This window comes from Pecten maximus, chromosome 14 (assembly GCF_902652985.1).
Source record: "Pecten maximus chromosome 14, xPecMax1.1, whole genome shotgun sequence".
NCBI lineage: Eukaryota > Metazoa > Mollusca > Bivalvia > Pectinida > Pectinidae > Pecten > Pecten maximus.
The window spans coordinates 3131795-3152807 of record NC_047028.1 but is presented as its reverse complement, the minus strand read 5'-3'; the positions used below and the strand labels follow the sequence as shown (position 1 = coordinate 3152807).

At 36.2% G+C, this 21013-nt stretch overlaps 1 protein-coding gene across 3 annotated transcripts in view; it reads left to right on the top strand.

Moving 5' to 3' along the window:
* LOC117342208 (thrombospondin-2-like) overlaps positions 1-21013 on the top strand; it is a 98231-nt gene that overhangs the window by 46420 nt on the left and 30798 nt on the right. Inside the window, exon 1 of one of the 3 annotated variants that reach the window (XM_033904262.1) lies at positions 8818-8927. The exons of the other annotated variants lie outside the window; for them this stretch is intronic. The gene's annotated coding sequence lies outside the window, so the exon portion shown is untranslated. Of the gene's footprint in view, positions 1-8817; positions 8928-21013 lie in introns of those variants that run through there. 3 annotated transcript variants of the gene reach the window in all.

Sequence of the window (21013 nt, the reverse complement as noted above, 5' to 3'; positions counted from 1 at the left end):
ATTTCCATGTTTGTTTGTGAGGCAGGACATGGGGAGTTATAAGGCTTGAGGAGTAATATTTTGTGATTTTCCGGATTTTCCTACAATATAGTAGGGTGGTAACACTTAAATATAAATATCTTGAATAGTTCTACACGTGATGTAAAAACCAGATTTTTTGCAAACTTCTGAAATATTTTAATTTTGATTTTAATCAACTTTTCCTCCAAGATTGAAATTGGGGTGAGCTAATTCCCATAAAATCATGAAGATTTACATGTGATTGAGTAAATCCCTATATTTCTAGGAAATTTGTCCTGATTCAGGTATCGTCTGATTTTGATGAAATTTGGTATGTAGGTAAATCATGGGACACCGTTCCCTCTCGTAGCCTCACTTTCATATTTAAACAAAATGACCGCAAATTCCTGGGTTCTGATTGGTCTCGATTCAGATATCGTCTGATTTTGATGAAATTTTGTATGTTAGGTACATATCATAGGACATCGGTCCCTCTCGTAGCCTCACTTTCACAATTAAACAAAATGACTGCCTATTCCTGGGTTCTGATTGGTCGAAATGTAGATATTGTTCGATTTCAATTCGATTTGATAAATTGGGGTATAATGGTAATGCAAATTCAACTTTATGGGTTTTGTTGCCTTAACGTCTTGTTATTGGTCGAAACTTAGATATTGATCGATTTTGACAAAACGTGCTCACACAAAGTTATCGCCCCTTACTGCACTTCATTCCATTTGTGACATCCTTCAGGTGTCACCCTCTAGTAAAGAATGAAGTGTAGTGAGGGGCGATAACTCATTAGAGTTATCGTTCCTTACGGAACGTAATGATAATACGAGCTAATTCGTCTATTTTGCCGGATATAATAGCGATTTGAGGACAGAAAAATTGGTAAATACAATTCGGTTGATACTTTGAGCCATTGTAAAACTCGACTCTATCTAGGTCTGGGTGTATCTGGTATCCCCGTGGAAAATCGTTTTTGTGAGATATTTTGGGTCAAACATGCCAAAATCGACATTTTGACCAAGAGGTTCTGTTTAAATCGCCCTCAAAATTCAGAAAAAAATCCATATATATACACAATGCACATACAAAGAGATAAATGTTTCCTGAAGAAAAGTGTCTGTTGAGTTTTTCGATATCTTCAGCAGAACGATTACAAGATTGTTTTGAAAATGGCCTATTTTTTCGACCTTCTCAGTATTTTTCCACTCGACTGGGGTATTTACCTATAAATAGGCTGCCAGTTTTGATGACGCCAGACCGGCGTTTCCTTTCCGTTTAGCACGGTTGGAACAGATAGACCGGGTCGCCATACACAGTTATAAGCATTAAAATCATTACGACTCAACTGGTTTTATATTTGTTTTACGCGAATCATCTTGATGATGTCTTTTAAAGCCTGCATTAACATCAACTGGTCCGTTAAAATTGACGTATGAAGTTTATATGTAATAGAAATTATTAGCACACTTGGAATGGTCGGCTTGACCGCATATATAAAGGACGACTATAGAAATAAAGCCATCCTGAACTCATCGGGTATTATCTCTGAAATGATTCCCCGAGGAGGTCCGGATGGAACAACACCGGGGACTTCACGCCGCTTACTCGTTCAACTCCAGGCTTTAGCTGCAGTCTAAGTGAGTTGTATTACATTTTCCCGTCAGGACCAGGACTTTTTATTATTTTATCATATTAAATGTGATATTTGAGGTTATAGTTGTTCTACTATGACCATATTTGTTGCTTTCCAGGATCAGTATTCATCGTCAATCTAGACCAGCGTTCGATAACAAATCTAAACTCGTACTTAGTCGTAGCCGTAGTCGTAGGCTTCCGTTCCAGTACTGGCAGCAGGCCTAGTGTAAAAGCTACGTGTTCATTAACGTTTTAGAGACAGGCGACGTTTAAATATGTAATATTTAATTTCTTTATTGTTTGATTGTTTAATGAAATTACTGTGTCGTTAGTTGATGCTTTGATGTCTTGATCAGCTGATGTTTGTTTATGTTGAGGAGCCACGACGTTTCGAGAATCATATCTCATACATATTAGCTTACAATGACACGAGCTTTCAAGGAACTACTATACATATACTTCAGTACACCCTAACAGTATACTGAACAATTCGTTTTCAGTAATAGATTTTTTTTCAATTTCTTAATGAAATATCTATATTCTAATGTTTTAAATTTTGAAGTCTCTGACCTGCACTTTATTGAGATGGTTCTTAGAACAGTGTCAAATTATGACATCTTTTGCATTAATATAAAATGAAATAAATTTCCAAATATATTTAAACCCTTCACTTTTATGCACCAAAGAAAACAACATGCAAAAAAACTGTTCTGACAATTTGAAGCTAAAATATTGTCAATTATTATGTCACATTAAGTAAAATTCAGTTGTTTTTGGTGTATAGAAAGATGTCATGCATTTTTTTATCTTTTGAAATTAAGTTAATTTCAACTTATTACAAAAAAAGCATAAGATGGGAAATTATTTAACAAAATCAAAGAGTTACCAGGTTTTAGCTGTAACAATTTTACAAAGTACATGTAGTTGACTTTGAAATTTCATGAATTAGTAAATTTTCAAGTATCTATAAGTTGCTTTATCATCACTTCCATAATTGACATATTCAACATATTTCAACCCTTTGCTTACATGTGCCAAAGAAACCATGTGCGAGAAACCTGTTCACACAAAATGTTACTAAAATTATGTCAACTATTATATCACATTATATATAGTTAATTAACTAATTTAAGGTGTGAAACCATGTTGTATTTTTGTTTTATCTTTTTAATTTTTAATCAGTTATTAAAGAAATACCAATATTTTGTTATCACTATTTTGTAAGATAGTTTTTCTTCAAAATGTCATCTGCCCACAGGTAGCAATTGGTAAATTTTGAAATATCTTTGCTTTAATACCATACCAACATATTTCAACCTTTCACTTACATATACCAAAGAAAGCAATGTGCAAGAAACCAATTCTGACCAATTTATACTAAAGTTTTTTGAACTATCATGTATTTATTGTGTCGCACATAATTAAATTCAATGTTGGGGAACCATATTATGCATGTAGTTGGGTTTTTTTTTATCTTTTGAATTTAAAGTTTACTTATAAATCTAAAGGTATATTATAGAAAATTATTCGATATATTCAAACAATGACCATGATTTTATGATAACAATTCTACAAAATAGTCTTCTTCATAATGTCATCTGCACACAGGTAAAATACAGTAACACAGGGACTAGTGTACATGTAAATAGTGTATATGTTTCTTTTTTAGGCCAACACCACTATACATGTATGCAAATATTTACATTAGGAAGCTTAAGGGTGTTCTAAATTGTTGGCCAAAGTTTATTTCCCTCTATTTTGTACTGAAGAAACAAATTCAGAATTTTGAAACTTTACATGTAATCTGGTTTTAATTTCACATTGTAGAACTATTCTCTTGATATCAAACTATTTTGATATTGGGATAACACCATTTTCTTTAATTTTCACATCTTTTACAATTGCAACTGTGACAAATAAGAATTAATAAGTTTTAAACAGTTACTGTAAACGAGGCCTTAGACCGCAAGTAATTTCCCTCTGTTCTACTTTAAAAAAAACTTCATTAAAATGTTTTTGAGACTTTACATAAAATATGGTTTTCATTTCATCTTGTATAACTATTCTCTCAATTTCAAGGCATTATAGATATTAAGAAACAAATTTTCCATAATTTTCCATTCTTTTGTATTATTGCCACTGTAAAAAAGTTTATTAATTACTTATTATTTAGGGGCCGAGTTGGCCGAGTGGTTAAGGTGTCGCGACACTTTATCACTAACCCTACACCTCTGGGTTGCTAGTTCGAAAGGGGAAGTTATAATTAACTGATACTGACTGTAGGCTGGTAGTGTTTCTCCCGGTACTCCCGCTTTCCTCCACCTCTAAACCTGGGACGTCCTTAAATGACCTTGGCTGTTAATAGGACGTTAAACCAAATACACCAAGTTTGTTAATATTATATTTATAGAAAAAGTATAGAAAAGTTTGAACAGTTATCCTGCAGAAGAAAAGGGAAGCTGACAATCAGGCCGGTATGGGCTGTTGTGGTTGTGTCTTTGGGCAAGACCCCTTTACCCTTATTGATCTGGATGATTTTTACCTCAAATGATGCATGACATTTTTAAAACTTAGAATACTGCATGTGCATTTGTTCCTGAGCTGAACTTAGTTTGGTTTGTCTGCTGGTTTAATCACCACACATATGGTTCAGTCATGCAAGATCATTTTGAGACTTGGTCTCCTTGTAGTAGTTGATGACTACCTCATTGAACAACACACTAGAACCCTGACAACAGACAAAAGGCCCTGAACTTATGCTTGGATAGATGCCAATATTGATGTCTCATAATCAATTGAAGTGTCATATTCTAGAAAACTGTAGAATTTTGAGAACAATTATTTTATAGGCGGTACCAGTAATATATTACTGTATCGGAGGTATATATTTGTATAAGAGGTGACTACCTCATTGAACAACACACCAGAGTCCCTGAACTTATGCTTGGATAGATGCGAATTGATGTCTCATAATCAATTAAAGTGTGATATTCCAAAAAACTGTAGAATGTGTGAGAATTATTGCACTGGTAACCCCCATAACTTTCAATTTCCTCAGGCCAGTATGAATTTTTAAACTTAGATAAATGTCGCGTGTGTCAATTAAGTGCAAATGAGGAAATTCAGTGGAAGTGAGGAAAATCGGTGCAAGTGAAGGTATTAATGCTAAAGGAAGGGGATTTATTTGTATTTATCTGTCTTTCATGCTCAAATAGAGTTATCGCCCCTCACTACACTTCATTCTTTCTGTGACACTCCTTTAGGTGTCACCCCACTAGTATGCTGACTAAATCACTTAATGATGAACTCGGTTGTCAATTACTTTACCGTTACATTATAGTCGGCGTGACGTCACTTTAAAGAATGTACAGTGGCATTGCAAACCAAATGTAGGGATGAATAACTTATATCAATATCTTACCACGAAAACATCAATCATCATGTATGTAACTGTCTAAATATGTGCATTTGAAAACCAGCTTATACGTTATTTACTTGTGTAGACATTCCGTTGCCATAACATGGAAGTGATTGACCGAAGACGGTGATATACTCTCATCGCAATGTTCCATTAGATCGTTTTGACAAGGACATATATCATATCTTTAAATAATCAATCGAGTTAGGATAGCGACATTTGTTGAACGCAGACTTTATTGATTTGTTTCGAGTTTAGTCGCCTCAAATAATCACTTAATCACTTTCGTCCCATAGCATCACTGAAGAGTACGAGAAGGACGAAACAGCAGTATGCTGTCATAAGCATCACTGACGAGTCCTGGTAGGACGAAACAGTTGTGTGATGTTCCTAACATCACTGCCGAATACTAAAAGGGCGACAAAGCTTTATGATGTCCCTAGCATCAATGATGAGTTCCAAAAAAGCAAAACAACTTTATGATGTCCCCTAGCATCACTGACGAGTCATAAAATAAAAGAAACAACTGTATGATGTCCTTATCATCACTGACGAGTCCTAGAAGGACGATACAGCTGTATGATGTCCCTAACATTACTGGCGAGTCCATATGACGCAGATTTATTCATTCTGGCCCTACTCTCCGTATCTAACTCTTTTTATTTGAAAGGTGGTTACAACTGTTTAGCTTGTGTGCCTTTTGTACGAGACTGATGACTGGATAAATACGTTAACATTTATCATTCATGAGTAATAGCCTTGCAGTTGTCTAGTTCGCTCTATAGCGGGAAAGCGTTATACTTTCAAACTTGTGGTGACGGGTTCGATCTCCGGAGGAGGCACACTAGTCACTTTACTGTTTGAAACTTATACCATACCTCATACGTATACATGTTTAATTATGCGTACTTGTACATCGCGGTGTGAACTTTTCATCACGGAAATACCTTTAATTCTCACGTGTTTCACATCAGTCTTTTCTAAAGTATATAAACAGACCTTCTGTATAAATATTTGCAATAAACAAGCTGTTACATATTTGGCAAGTTTCCTGTTTTGAGATGTTCTGGCGATGGCAAAAATCTAACCTAATACCTTGGCAGAATATTAGAATCTGCTTAATTTCTAGCGGATGCTGGCTCCGCTGTCCAATGGGCGTATTCTCATACTACTGGACAATGTTAAGTACAGTCCAAATACACAGATAGCCTTAGCTGTTTGTCGAAGGTTAATTGATTGCCCAGTCAATTAATATTGTAGAAAGAACTATGAAAATATGTTATCATATGCAGTTATGATTCTAATGATCAAATAATCTAGCAATTTATGGGCCTAAAGTACACATCCAAAATAAAACTGAAGCATACACACTTGTGATATATGTTATTGACTTTCTATATTGCGTGTTTTACGACAAACCGTAAATTTGATGCGCTTAAGAAAGTGCACTAGTCACATACTGTCACGTGATCATTTTACGTGATTTTGAGAGAATGTACGCGTTAACCTCGAGTTGTATATGCCATTTGTTAATACACCGATTGGTTGTCAGTCCATTGTAAACAGACCACACAAGTACGGGGTCAGGGATTAATTCCTTATTCTTTATAGATCGTACACTGTATAGATATAAAATTTGCATAAATCAAATTACAATAAATATTTCCAGGGTCACTCCATTCATACAACATTTAAATAATCCGCTGAAATATACGGGTAGGATACACAGTATTTTCTTAAGTACATTGCTATGTCAAATGGAAAGAAATAACAAGAGTACATTAATTGGTAGAATCGGTTCAATTAAGTTGAAATAACTGTGTCGCCGAGCTTATCATGATAAGTCGCCTTATTGAAATAATTAACTCGAATTAACGAGAATAGATATGTTAATTCACCAGGACAGACAGCTATCTCATTACGTCGATATAGATAACAGAACCTGACGCTTATCATCCTGATATCATATTCGAATTCAGTAATATTTAATTCGGTGTGAGTTCCATAGCACGGACACGAGTTAATCGGTGATCCGTGTTAATGTATTAAACAATGATTTGTACTTTTCAATCCTGGCAATTGCATTTATACTTTATGAACTTTGTGTCCACTGTTCTAATTGTAGAGAGAACACGCCACGTAACAACATGTATTTATACTTAATATGGAATGATAGACCTTGACATGACGGAATCTAAACCGATACCTGTAGCCAGACAAAAACTACCCCGTCCATTACCCATTGTTAGCGTTTTTATTGTGTGTACAATCAATATAATGTGTGTGCTATTCTCAACATTTTTATCAGAACATCACAATAGAAAAGTCTATCATATTGAATAAGAATGCATATATCCATTTTCAATTATTAAACAACGAAAACAGTAACATGATGAAAGGTTTGATAGAGAATGCATGCCATATATATAGTTACTTTGCTTATGAATCCGTGTTTTATCTACCTCAAATATCAGGTACTGTGTAAAGGTTGGCCTCACCTTCAATGGTAAATAAATATACCCATTCCAGTAGTAAATGTTTGTCTGTTATCACGATCAAAACCACAGAATTAAAACCATGAACCGTAGCAGACATCAGTTCGGGTCTCAATGCGTCCAGACAATACAGGCGCTGACGACAATGATCTGAGTGACAGAGACGCTTTATATACAGTGCACTGTTAGTCCCGTCTGTTGGGTTAGGGATACGTATCTGTAATAAACCTGGTTTACACATCAGATTTAGCTAAAAATGTCAAGTCGTCAATCACTTTTAACCAATGTTTTATATCTTTATAAAGATATTCATCTGCATTCTAATCTAATTGGGTGTATTTATCTTCGAACATCGTTCTGTAATTATGTGTCCGTTAAGACTATACAAAACGGTATTGTACGAATTCTAGACGTGTAGGTATCCGACCACCTAATCACTTTGCAATGATTATCCGGCACTTTTCAGCAATAATTAATTCTCTTGTCACAAGAGGTCTGTGCAGTAATTAGAACGGCCAAATTAAAGTTAGCATTTTAGTTCCGGTTGACAAACATTCAAAAGGCAGCGTGTGTTTTTCTTGCTGAGTACAGACGAACACAGATTGTAGTAATTACTTCGGCATAAATATTTTAATTATTAATAGACTCGATACTTTGATAAGTCTCGCGTGGTGACAGGTTGGGCTACAGACCGAGGACATTCTCCCTGAAGATACACCTCCTCCCCACCTCCTCCCTATACGATCCGCGGAGACGTGCGAGGTTTACAAAGTGTTTCACTCCTTCTAGATATATAGAATTTAACTCAGCTGTGAATATTTTCCAGGGAGGAAGCTGGTTCCATGGTGTTCATTTGGAACTGGCGTGTACTTTTTCCTGAGTACATTGGCTAATTCACATTCCCTGAAGGTCAAGTGTGTTTCATATTTCTCCAATACTCAGTGTTTCAGGTTTCTCGCAAATGTTTGACATTTCCGAAAATTCAAGGACTGTGACAGTGATATCCCTCAGCTTGGAGTGTTTTAACATCATTTCCACCAGCCCATTGTTTCGTTATACCCACTTTGTAAGTGGTGTGGAAACCAATCGAGTGAACGTATCATATAACTCGTATATGTTGAATTGCATGTTCTAGACAGAACGTCTGAAACATACCTGCGGTCATACCTCTATCTATCAGTATAGCTAGGGCGGATTGTACCAATGTGGACTACACAGATGTCACTGGAGCCCTACTACAGTGTAACCTTTCAAACCAGAAGTGGTAACAAGCTCTGGGCTTTGAAGAGAACAACAGAAGTCGTATCTAGATTGGTGTATGCACTATGCATACATAACATGGCTGACTAATTATCTGCACGTGCACGGTACGTATATCAATTACCCGTTCATGCTTTTTTTTTTGAATTCGTATGCTATGTCACTTGGCAAGTTGATAACATCATGGACTTGTTTAACGTATACATATACGTGACGCATGTACATCGTTAGTAATATGTTGATGTGGAATATTGACACCCCCCCGTTCAGGGCAAGGACTGGGAGGTGTAGTTTATCCAAAATGAAAACAATGAAAATGGTTCGAATATGATACACGAGCTTAAGGAAGTTGATGTAGACAGTTTCTATCTATTTATAGATCAACAATAAAGAGCCGTTACACCAACCGCTGAAAAAGTATATCGCGTGCCGAACATATAAACAGGATCGAACTCCGGCGCCACATCTCGTCGTTTCCGTCCTATTCCGGAAACGCTACTGAATAAATGAGAATTTTTTCCATCGATACACTGTCTCCATTAAGAGGTGAATAATCTATATTGTAAGTGTTACTCTTTAACAAGGAGCAAACATAGGAATTTCAAATTAGATTGTCTAAGTCAGTTTCTTGAAACAATATTAATTTACCGTGTCCACAAGCAAAGATTTGGTGACTCTAGTTGAGTGGGATAATTCTCAGGCGATGTTGGAAACGATTTGATACGAATTGATACAAGATGGACGTGTATGTAGGCGAAAGTCTCTATGTCTATATGAAATAAATATACAATAATTATCAATTTACGATAACTTTGGTGGCGCAATGACATGGTCCTTTAATATGAAAGTGATTCTGATAAATCACTCATTTACATTTCCAGTGATTGTCCAATCAAATTTCAAATTGTTTACGCCAATCATATCAGTAACATCTCGTGGCAAATTATTCCATTTGTATATTACTGATTTTTTTCTTATCTTTAGTCTACAACGTTTCCTGAAAAAAAATCTGTGGCCTCCTAATCTACTACAATCAACAATTAACACGTGTTTCTAAGATATTACGGATTTCTGTCTCCGTTGGTGTATGAGTGGCGTGCTATTGAATTACGGAGTGTTTTATCTCTGTACAGGTGTATAACGGCTATGTGACGGCCTCGTAGAGGATTAGTCTGTCCTACTTGTAACATACAGGCAAGTGTCTGTCACAGGGGCCTGATGATGTGTTTGTGTGTATTTAGACCTAATCTTGGATGGTCGTGTGGCACAGTGATAACGCCTTTAACCTATAGCGAGGCGGCCGAGGTTCTTACGAAGGTATAGTGTCACCCAACTTCGCTAGCCAGGGCTGTTCAATACGATACTCTCCTATTCACCCTTGGCGGATCTCACGACAAAATCGAAGTTCCCGCTGCTACATTTTGATTAGATGCGGTTAGATTTAACCGACCAATTAAAACGCGCGTTGTAAATGTACACAACAAAGATGGCGGCGCCCACGGAGACATGTCGTGTGTGTCACAATCAGCTGCCAGCGAAGTCGAGAAGAATTATATTTGCCCCTACATTTAATGTTTTCGACCAGCTTAGTCAAGTGATAGGCAATGTTGCTCTCCAAACCGATGGGAAAAGTAAATATGTATGTGGATTCTGTTTTACAAAATTAAACAAATTGTCAAAAATCGACTTCGATCTCGTAACAAAATTGGAAACGCTGAAGAATGAAAAACAGAAACTTGTTTCAGAACTCGGAGACAAATATCTGACAAATATGCAACAAACACAAACACCTAAAAGTTTAAAGCGAACTAAGCCTCTGCAGCACACTCCAACACCAAGGAAATCAAAAAAGGCTCTGTGGACTACACGTTCACGTTCTATGCATGTTGTACAAACAGCGCCTATATTATATTGATTTAAACATATTTTTATTTGTAACTGAACTTTACAAAGGGATTGGGCACAAGTTATACAACTTATATAAAGCCCTTTCCCGATATAATTATACATAATCATTACAACAAGATGGCATATTTACATATTTACATATTTAAATTGAGAGAGAGAGAGAGAGAGAGAGAGAGAGAGAGAGAGAGAGAGAGATATCTATATATATCCACCCAAGTAATTTAGATAAGAGCTAATCCGATGCCGACAACAGAAGTATACACAAAGCGCTTTCCAAAGCTTGCTGCTGGTACTAATGTTCATCACTTCCCATGCCAATGTTTCGTTCTCCTTTCACTCCTTACTTCCTTGAATATCCGTTTCTCTTTTGTTGTCGGCAACGGAAAAGAATAAGTATAATCAATTGATAATATATATATACACACATACTTATGTATACATACACAAAAACATAACATACCATATGTAAATATATACATGTACATGAAATATAAATCTAAAATGGGTGTAGGAGAGAAATCAGAATCTATTTGAGTTAGCGATGTATATCTGAGTGACTTGACAAATTCTTAAATTTTCCTCTTGCAATAAATCATTTCTTCCGTGTAAAAGTAACTGCAGATCCAGTGGAATATAGTCATTCAGATCACGAAACAATGATATTCTCTGGTTCACATAATCATTATATTATATTATTTGTTGTTGCTGAAAGGGCGCGGCCATTTTTTCAGTTCGTTGTTCAATAGTACGGGCATTTTGATTGGTCGGGCGTTAAGTAAATGAAAGGGGCGTAACTGTGATTATCCAGCAGATGGCGCAGTGTGGGAATTTCGATTTTGTCGTGAGATCCGCCAAGGGTGAATAGGAGAGTATCGTATTGAACACCCTTGGCTAGCGAAGTTGAGTGTCACCTATCCGACCATATGTTTTTTTCTGGGTACCCAGGTTTCCTCCCACAGTAAGACCTATATAGTGCTTCCATCCGGGCCAACAGCCAACAAGAGTAATTAATAGAAGTTGGTAAAACTTGTTTCGCAATGATTACCCTTTCGGCAAATCACTCGAAGGTACACCCACGGGGATAAGTTGCCTGGTTCGATTTTGTACAGGATTTGTAGAACGATTTATTACAGAAGTGTTGGTTGGAAAGGAGGAGTTACATTTCCTAATTTGCTCGCGGATGACAAACAATTTTTCAGAAAGAGATTGGGAGTGGACGAGGCATTCTGATTTATCAGAGTTACTTCCCTTCGTTTCACGTTGTCAGATCGTATAGCAATACGATTGACAGCCAATGGATGTCGAGAATGGGAAGATAGACACTTTCTCATTGACACACACGACTTGGATACATACAGACACCAGCGGCCCAGCCGTTCTGGCACTCGTAACACAAAACCTATCCTATTCCGCTAACTTCGAAATTCAAATGCTTCAAATAAAAATCGGCATCCCTGTCAAATCTATTGAGACATTCTAGATACAAAGCCGAAGTTTGATTTGACATAAAATTGTCTAAATTGATATTTAGTATTTCTAACTAGCTTTGGTAGTCCATGCTGCGTGATGTATCGGCGAACTGGCACCTTCCATCTTACTCACGCTATTTGCATGCAACACAGCATTTCAGAAATATAAAGCATCTTAGGATTTTTTTGATTGTTTTTTTTTTGAAAGAAGATCCTTTTACATAAACCGGTCCTTGTGGAGACGGTTATGCACTAAAAATTAAAATGCTATGTTTATGGAATAAGGCGCAAAAATTACAATTTAACCTGCGCATAGCTTGCAATTTTGCAATTTTTAGATTTGGTTGTGACAATGTTACTGTACGTGTGGTTTTAGTATGTATACGAGTTTAGATTAACGTATCCTAAACATACACTTCGTTACCACTGTAACGATCGTTTTGAACTGAGAGTCTCACTCCTGAGGTGAGCGATACTAACATGTCTTCTTATATTACCTTCTTATAGTGCACACAAATGTAATTGATAATTGAAATAAGAAATTTAATTTGGTATGTTATTCTAATGGCAGCTGAGATATATGTCCGGTAGTCTAATTTTTACTGTGTTTTTTTTTAATCTGGTGTTGATGAATTGTTATATCGTCATCACGAAAAATATGTAATTCTAATCTGTCACACATTGTTAAGGAATTTTGGCAAACTTTGCTTCCGAGTTAGAAATACAATGTGCACGTTGCTTTAATACAGTTGTAGAAATGTAGGTCAGAATGGAATTATGTTTCATATCTGATTGATGGAGCTTGTCTATGTATCATTTTGAGAAAAAAAATAGTTTTCTTTTTTTCTGTGATATCAATCTAAAGTAGCAATTTTGTGATGACACAAGTTTTCGTTCTGTTGTGACCCATGTAACGTCATGAATTCATGACGTCATAATTGAGACAATATTCATTTACAGCCGAAGTTTTTGGCTTCGTTTCATTTTTTTAGAGCACTTGCTGTATAAATCTCCAAAGCACGTGTTTTTTCATGTTAGATGAAGTAGACATATGGTTGTAGGTACAGACACCAACAGGCTTCACTAGACTGCCAAGTACCAGGGAGTGAAATCTTAATAACCTCTAATGAAACGTGGTTCAATATCGGTGTATAGATCATGTTTGCAGGCAGGCTTCCATTATGGCCATATTGCTTTGTTAAAAGGGAGGGGTGTTTGAGGGATCCTAAATGAATTATCTGTATGTAAATGCCTCCAAGTGGATGAACACCAACCAGTTGAAAAGTTATACAAAGTGTAACAGATTATGTAACATCCACGTGTACCATGACACTAAAATTGTACCTATACTTTGCTACAATATTAATCTGCTTACAACACAGAAGATCTGACGGTGGCCGATAAGGGGTCATGTTCAGATGACCTTTCAACCAACCAATCAAAAAACGTTACCCCAAAACACACGACATCGACAAACAAACATCATCATCATCATCTTAATTGGCTAAAGTTATAGGATTGAGATCATCCTGGCTAAAGTTATAGGATTGAGATCATTATGTCTAAAGTTATAGGATTGAGATCATCCTGGCTAAAGTTATAGGATTGAGATCATCCTGGCTAAAGTTATAGGATTGAGATCATCCTGGCTAAAGTTATAGGATTGAGATCATCCTGGCTAAAGTTATAGGATTGAGATCATCTTGGCTAAAGTTTTAGGATTGAGATCATCCTGGCTAAAGTTATGGGATTGAGATCATCCTGGCTAAAGTTATAGGATTGAGATCATCCGAACATGTTCATTACGTAGTTTACCTCTGGTGACATGTATTCCAATTAAATTACTACAATATTCGAAGAAGTGTGGTGTGTTGTGAGGTTGTGCATGTGAGCGTGCACAACATGTATTACAGGTGTTAATGTTTGAGGAGGCAAAGCTTGGTGGGTTGATGTGTACATGTATGTACACAAATGTCCACGTGTTTTTATCTTTGCATGCGAACACAGTGGACGTGTTGATTGTGGTTGTGCGTAAAGCAGCCCAGAGTCACAAGTAATTTGTAAGTGATCACGTGACTGTTTACAGGTGTTAGTCGTTCGATTGTAAATGTAAACATCTCTGGGAAAACGTAAAACGGCATTCCAAGGTTAGTCCGTGAAATTGCTGTGTCAGCAGAATTATGTTTGTGCTGGAAATGGTTAGGCCTTCATTGAGTTTATATCTATGTACAACTCACCCGACGTCCTCTCAACCTGAAACGACAACATTTGTAACAGCACAACTGACAACTGATTCATGTCTCCTCAACCCCCCCCCCCCCCCCCCCCCCCACCCCAACCTAAAAATTAAAAATAAATAAATAATAAAAAAAAAACAATATGAAAACAAAACAACAATAAAAACAAACACACAAACTCTTAACGCAAATCACAACTAATCACCCAACTACCCCTCAACATACAACAAAATCAGAACAACCCAACTCACAACTGATCTCACATCTCCTCAACCCAGATCATAATTCATGATAACCAAATTCAAAATACTCATCTCATTTCCTCTCAGCCCAATCAAAACTCATATCTCCTCAAGCCAAACCAAGTTTATACCAACCCAACCCAACTCATTGCTTCACAACCTACTACACAACTCAAACCAATACAATTTACATCAATCAATTCCAATGCCCCTCAACCCATAACAAAACCAAGAACACATCTCGCAATTCTTCTCCACTCGCCTCAGAACATACTCAAAACAACACAATGCTCAATAGCTCACATCACGTCCCCTGTCTCAAAACAACACAATTTCCACAGCTCACATCACGTCCTCTCAACTCAAAACAACACAATTTCCACGGCTCACATCACGTCCTCTCAAGTCAAAACAACACTTTTTTTTTAAAACAACACGAATTTCCACAGCTCATCTCACTACAGCTATCATATGTTCATGACAATTGCAGATGTGAATGCTTTGTGTTCAGTGAGGATTATTAGGGAAATCGGCATGATGGTGAATATGTTATTTTTTTACTACGATACCGGTATGTGATAATTTATCTGTATAGTGGTCTAAACAAATCTCAACCTACACGAATATATATAGAACACATTGTCACATATCCGCGTCCAGCGTAAATGTGTTGGATATAACGTAGAAAAACCTCTTTTATAACTATAGATATGTTAGTATAATATAAAAATGTTTTATATTGAGTCTTGTATAATCTTTTAAAAGCCTTGTATTGCTTTATCTAATATTAATACTGATAATATAACTTATAAGATTTTCATAACAAAACCGGATTCCTTCGTAATATGTGTTTCCTTAATATCCTACAAATAAATACAACAGGAAAAAATGACATATTAACGCATTTCTGTGACAACAAAGCCGAGTTAAAACCATCTACCGATTGGAAATGATTTATCATACTCTACATTAATCAAACGGAGTTAAATGGCAGATCCATTATTACCGACACCGGGAGACAATGCTATCACACAACAAATATTTAACAGGAACAGACAACTTTTAAAAGATAAAAGCTGTACAAATGTCTCTTACTTTGAGATGATAATTGGAAAATATTCAGACACCGATGATTCTTATTGACAAGCTTAAAGGCAAGTCGGATGTTATTAGTGAATGAAAGCGATATAGTATCTCCGTATACGACTTCTACATCAAACTATCTATACAGAACGTGACGGTCACGCGAGTTATCTTATATAACCAGCCTAGTAATCACCATGTTTTAGTCACTTGTTGTCACACAATGTTACGACACAGAGTATAGTGATTCTTTTAAGATATAAATAGTCGTTGGACTATATTATTAGATGGGCCGGTACTGTATACATTATGTAGTTAATGTTTCAAAGGGTATTTGATTTCGCCAAATTCGTGTTCATTAATAATTAACTTGAATATATTTTTCATGTTATGGGGGATCGGTTTATGATGAGAGTACACTCCAGTTTTGTGTTATAGCGCCATAACGTAAAAATATATTCAAGTTAGTCCGTATAATTTAATCTATACCCTACAAAACTTCACTTTAATTGATGGACTCATTTTCTCTTATGTATCATTACGCTGCTCCATCCGCCAATCAAAAGCGACGTTACATGTATAAACGACGACGGCAATGTTTACGTTATCGATTGATAACATAAATTGCTAAGCCAATGATAAATGCTTGTTACAAACAAGATTGATTTATCTAATATAACGCGAAAATATGAATAGTGTTTGCTTTAGAATGTTAAAGCGATTTTGCGCGAAATTTGATACTCGCGAACCAGTCCCGACTGGGTCCACCGCGAAACGTAAGCCCCGTGAAATTATTTACTAGTCCTGACTACTCGGTTCAATACTCTCCAACGTTATTTTCGTTTTAAACCAGTTGTCTGGAACATATCCATGATCACACTATGAACTCCTTCCGTTTCCTCACGATATGTATGTCTTAGTAATAATTTAGTTATTTAAACATGATGTTTAATTAAATATACTACATGCTACCTGCTGGCAATACCGCTGTTCTTGGCATTAGTAGCGTACGTTCTGTTTGTTACCGCCGAGTATTAACAAATCAGACTTTTTCATCAACTGGTAATAACCAAACTCCTCGATGTTGTTGATCAAAATTCCATGCAGGAATTCACGTAAATAAACTCATATCTACCCTATATAGAATCACGTAATACACTGTACGTAAATAACCCATATCTACCCTATATGATATCCTGTAATACGTAAATAACCCATATCTACCCTATATACAATCACGTAATACACTGTACGTAAATAACCCATATCTACCCTATATAGAATCACGTAATACACTGTACGTAAATAACCCATATCTACCCTATATGATATCCTGTAAAACGTAAATAACCATACCTCCCCTATAGTATATGATATCCTGTAATACGTAAATAACCCATATCTACCCTATATGATATCCTGTAATACGTAAATAACCCATATCTACCCTATATACAATCACGTAATACACTGTACGTAAATAACCCATATCTACCCTATATACAATCACGTAATACACTGTACGTAAATAACCCATATCTACCCTATATGATATCCTGTAAAACGTAAATAACCCATACCTCCCCTATAGTATATGATATCCTGTAATACGTAAATAACCCATATCTACCCTATATGATATCCTGTAATACGTAAATAACCCATATCTACCCTATATGATATCCTGTAATACGTAAATAACCCATACCTACCCTATATGATATCCTGTAATACGTAAATAACCCATATCTACCCTATATGATATCCTGCAATACGTAAATAACCCATATCTACCCTATATGATATCCTGCAATACGTTTATAACCCATATCTACCCTATATGATATCCTGTAATACGTAAATAACCCATATCTACCCTATATGATATCCGGTAATACGTAAATAACCCATATCTACCCTATATGATATCCTGTAATACGTAAATAACCCATATCTACCCTATATGATATGCTGTAATAAGTAAATAACACATATCTACCCTATATGATATCCTGTAATACGTAAATAACCCATATCTTAACACGAGTAGGTAGACATTGTAAACCTTTCTTAGATGATGGCACCATTCTGGGGGTATCTCACTAATTATCCGACAGGTTCATACCTGTACACAAAGGAGGCACGTCCTAAATAAAACTACAGTAGAAAACAAAACCAAGAAAAATACACACGTGTATGCGTTGATTAGAAACACCATATGATTCAGACCGGGTTAGATACACGAAACCTTTCTTTCAGCACTCTATTTTGAATTGATAGATGTCTAAATCTGAGTACAGTTGGCCACTCAAACATATTCTCGCGTATGTTTCTTGTTTTGTTTTACACATAGAAGACATGTAACTCTGTCCTATCCCGGTAGATGTATAAGTGTACCTATTTATACTTGGCATCGTTACCAGGTTTACCATTATTCTATTTTGCTGTGATAACTCCCACAGAAAAGAGTCCAAAATTGCGTCCAAAAACAAATATATAATTATCTTCTTGTCATGAGAAAAACCCTTCTATATAATGCAATATAAACCGAGAGAGCTTTTGATGTCAGATTCGCCGAGATGATAGGTGGATTGTGTTCCCGTACGGAGTAGGCTGTGATGACCTGGTCCGGGTTAAGTCCTACGAGTGGGGACTCTCCTCCTTGTAACGTCTTAGTAGAGCACGTCAGTTGACAGACACGACCAATGATCGACCAACGATGTGTAAGATTGAGTTGATATAAACATAAATACTGTATGATGTATAAGGTTGTATCCATCATAAACGGATTTTAGAAATCATACTAGATGCTTTGTGTCAATAGGATTTTCAGAAAGTTATCCCCACCCATTTCATCCTTTATATAATTATCATTCTCTGTCGTTCAGATGAAGCAATTATACGTTGCTACGATATGACGACAATCTTTAGACTTACAGCAATTAGTTTGTCAATGCAATGACCTTCACATGAACTCGAGGGTCGCTTGCTTTGGTGCAGTTTTGGTTTGGTTTGTTTTTTGTTTAACGTCCTATTAACAGCCAGGGTCATTTAAGGACGTGCCAGGTTTTGGAGGTGGAGGAAAGCCGGAGTACCCGGAGAAAAAACCACAGGCCTACAGTCAGTACCTGGCAACTGCCCCACGTAGGTTTCGAACTCGCAACCCAGTGGTGGAGGGCTAGTGTTAAAGTGTCGGGACACCTTAACCACTCGGCCAACCCGATTTGGTGCAGTAATGAAGTACTGTCATTCCCTGTATGTCGCTCGGCATGTTACATGTTTGATTATGTAGAATTTATGCCAATCAGTCATCTATACTTCAGTAAACACAAGTTCACAATAAGCTAGGTTAATATACGTACGATATATGTTTCGATGTAAAACAAAATCATCTATCGTGTTCTATTGTGCTTGAATGTTTTCACTGACTACAATCTACATGATGTCGTAGCAGAAAAAAATCACAATGACGAAATTCGCATGATCACGTGATATGCGATTACACGTGTAAAGGAATAACCGAAACTAAAATTATATTAACAAGGTATCGCCGAATCGTTTGTCTAATACAAGTTTGAAGTGTTGAAATGAACTGACTAACATGCAAATAATCTTTGGAATGCAATTATATAACTGTAGGGACGATAAAGCTCTCTCTCAATCACATTAAACGTATAGCTGTTTAAATTGACGATTTTAAAGCAAATTTAAAAATGAATTGAATTTACATGCTATCAAAAATTGTAAAATCATATTTATTCGACAAGGGAGGTAATTCCAAGCAGGAAAAAGCTCTCACATAATGCTGCGTGTGGTATAAAAATATATGTCGAACATGGTTACGAAGTGGAGCTCTCTAGCGTTAAAGCTGGCGTAGTGGTACGTACTCTTCACCCTTAAGATAAGCTCTTTAACTGTCGGGTTGTAAACAATTTGATCAGTTTACAAAATATTGTTGTCGATTTAATGGTAAAATCGGCAGCGTTCGATTACAATGAACAAAGGGAATGCATTAGTATTGGAGATAAGGCATCACCAAGTTAAAATGTAATTTTCGATTTTGGACTTTGAATCAGGTGATAAGACATCAAACGAATAAACATGTAGAAAGTGGAAATGTTATCTGTGTGCTCTTAACGCGGACCGCGCGCATGGTTAATAGATAAAACAACTTTTACGTCAGAACTCGATACCCACTTTATCTGAATGTTGATTTGTTTACATTTTACATAAAACTGAGTTAGAAAAAGTGACACTTTATGTATATTGTCTGCGCTTCCTCTTATCAGTACATACAACCTCTTAACCAATTTTCTGTAGACATTAACGCGAGCACAGAATCTTACCACATACTATATGGACAGGGACTTTTATTACTTAACAAATAAAGTGTTTAACTACTGCGGACAGTGGTTAATTAATCAATGTGTCGGTAGAAATGCTGTACGACCACGCTGTATTTATCACCTATATCTTCCCGTCACCATCACGATGGAGTGAAATCGACCATTATCATCCTTCCAGCATCCCTACTTTGAAGTTTTACATTATATGGTACAAAACATGTTATGTCGATCTTTATATTGCTATGTAGAGTGTTAAATTTTTTACCGTTTGGTTGTAAAGTTGTCATGTCAATATATCCGTTTTAGTTGCAAAGAAAAAAGACAAGAATATTTACTGGCAGAGATGAAAACCATCCCCAGGGTTACCAGATATTAGGGTCACAGCCATCAACATGGAGAGAGCAGGTTTGCCGTGGCACTGAGGAACTGTTTTGAGTAGATAAACTCAATATACAAAACAAAAATCCATCAGAGTTTAAGACCCGCACCATTTTAAACTAATATAGATTCCATCGTTCTGCCATCGTGTATACCAACATAGTTTGTTTTACAGTGACGTATGTTTAAATAAATAAACAGTACTATACAACGCTTCTAGTAATTTGATATTATTACCTCTGAGTCGAAATCAATATATATTACACACGTCATGTATATCTTACTTTACTAAACAAGACCAAACTACATTGGGGCCAGTAAAACTGTTATAAAACGTATCGAACTGTGACCTGATAGATAATGGATCAGTCAGACAAAACGTCATGCTTGAATTGGTATGAAGTACATATGTAAGCCGTGACGGTTGCTTGCCTTACGTATGTAAAAATGCATTTCAATTAAGAGATGTTTACATTTGATCGTAAAAAAAAAAATACTTTGTCTGGATCAATCGGGTCTTTCAGTCAGGA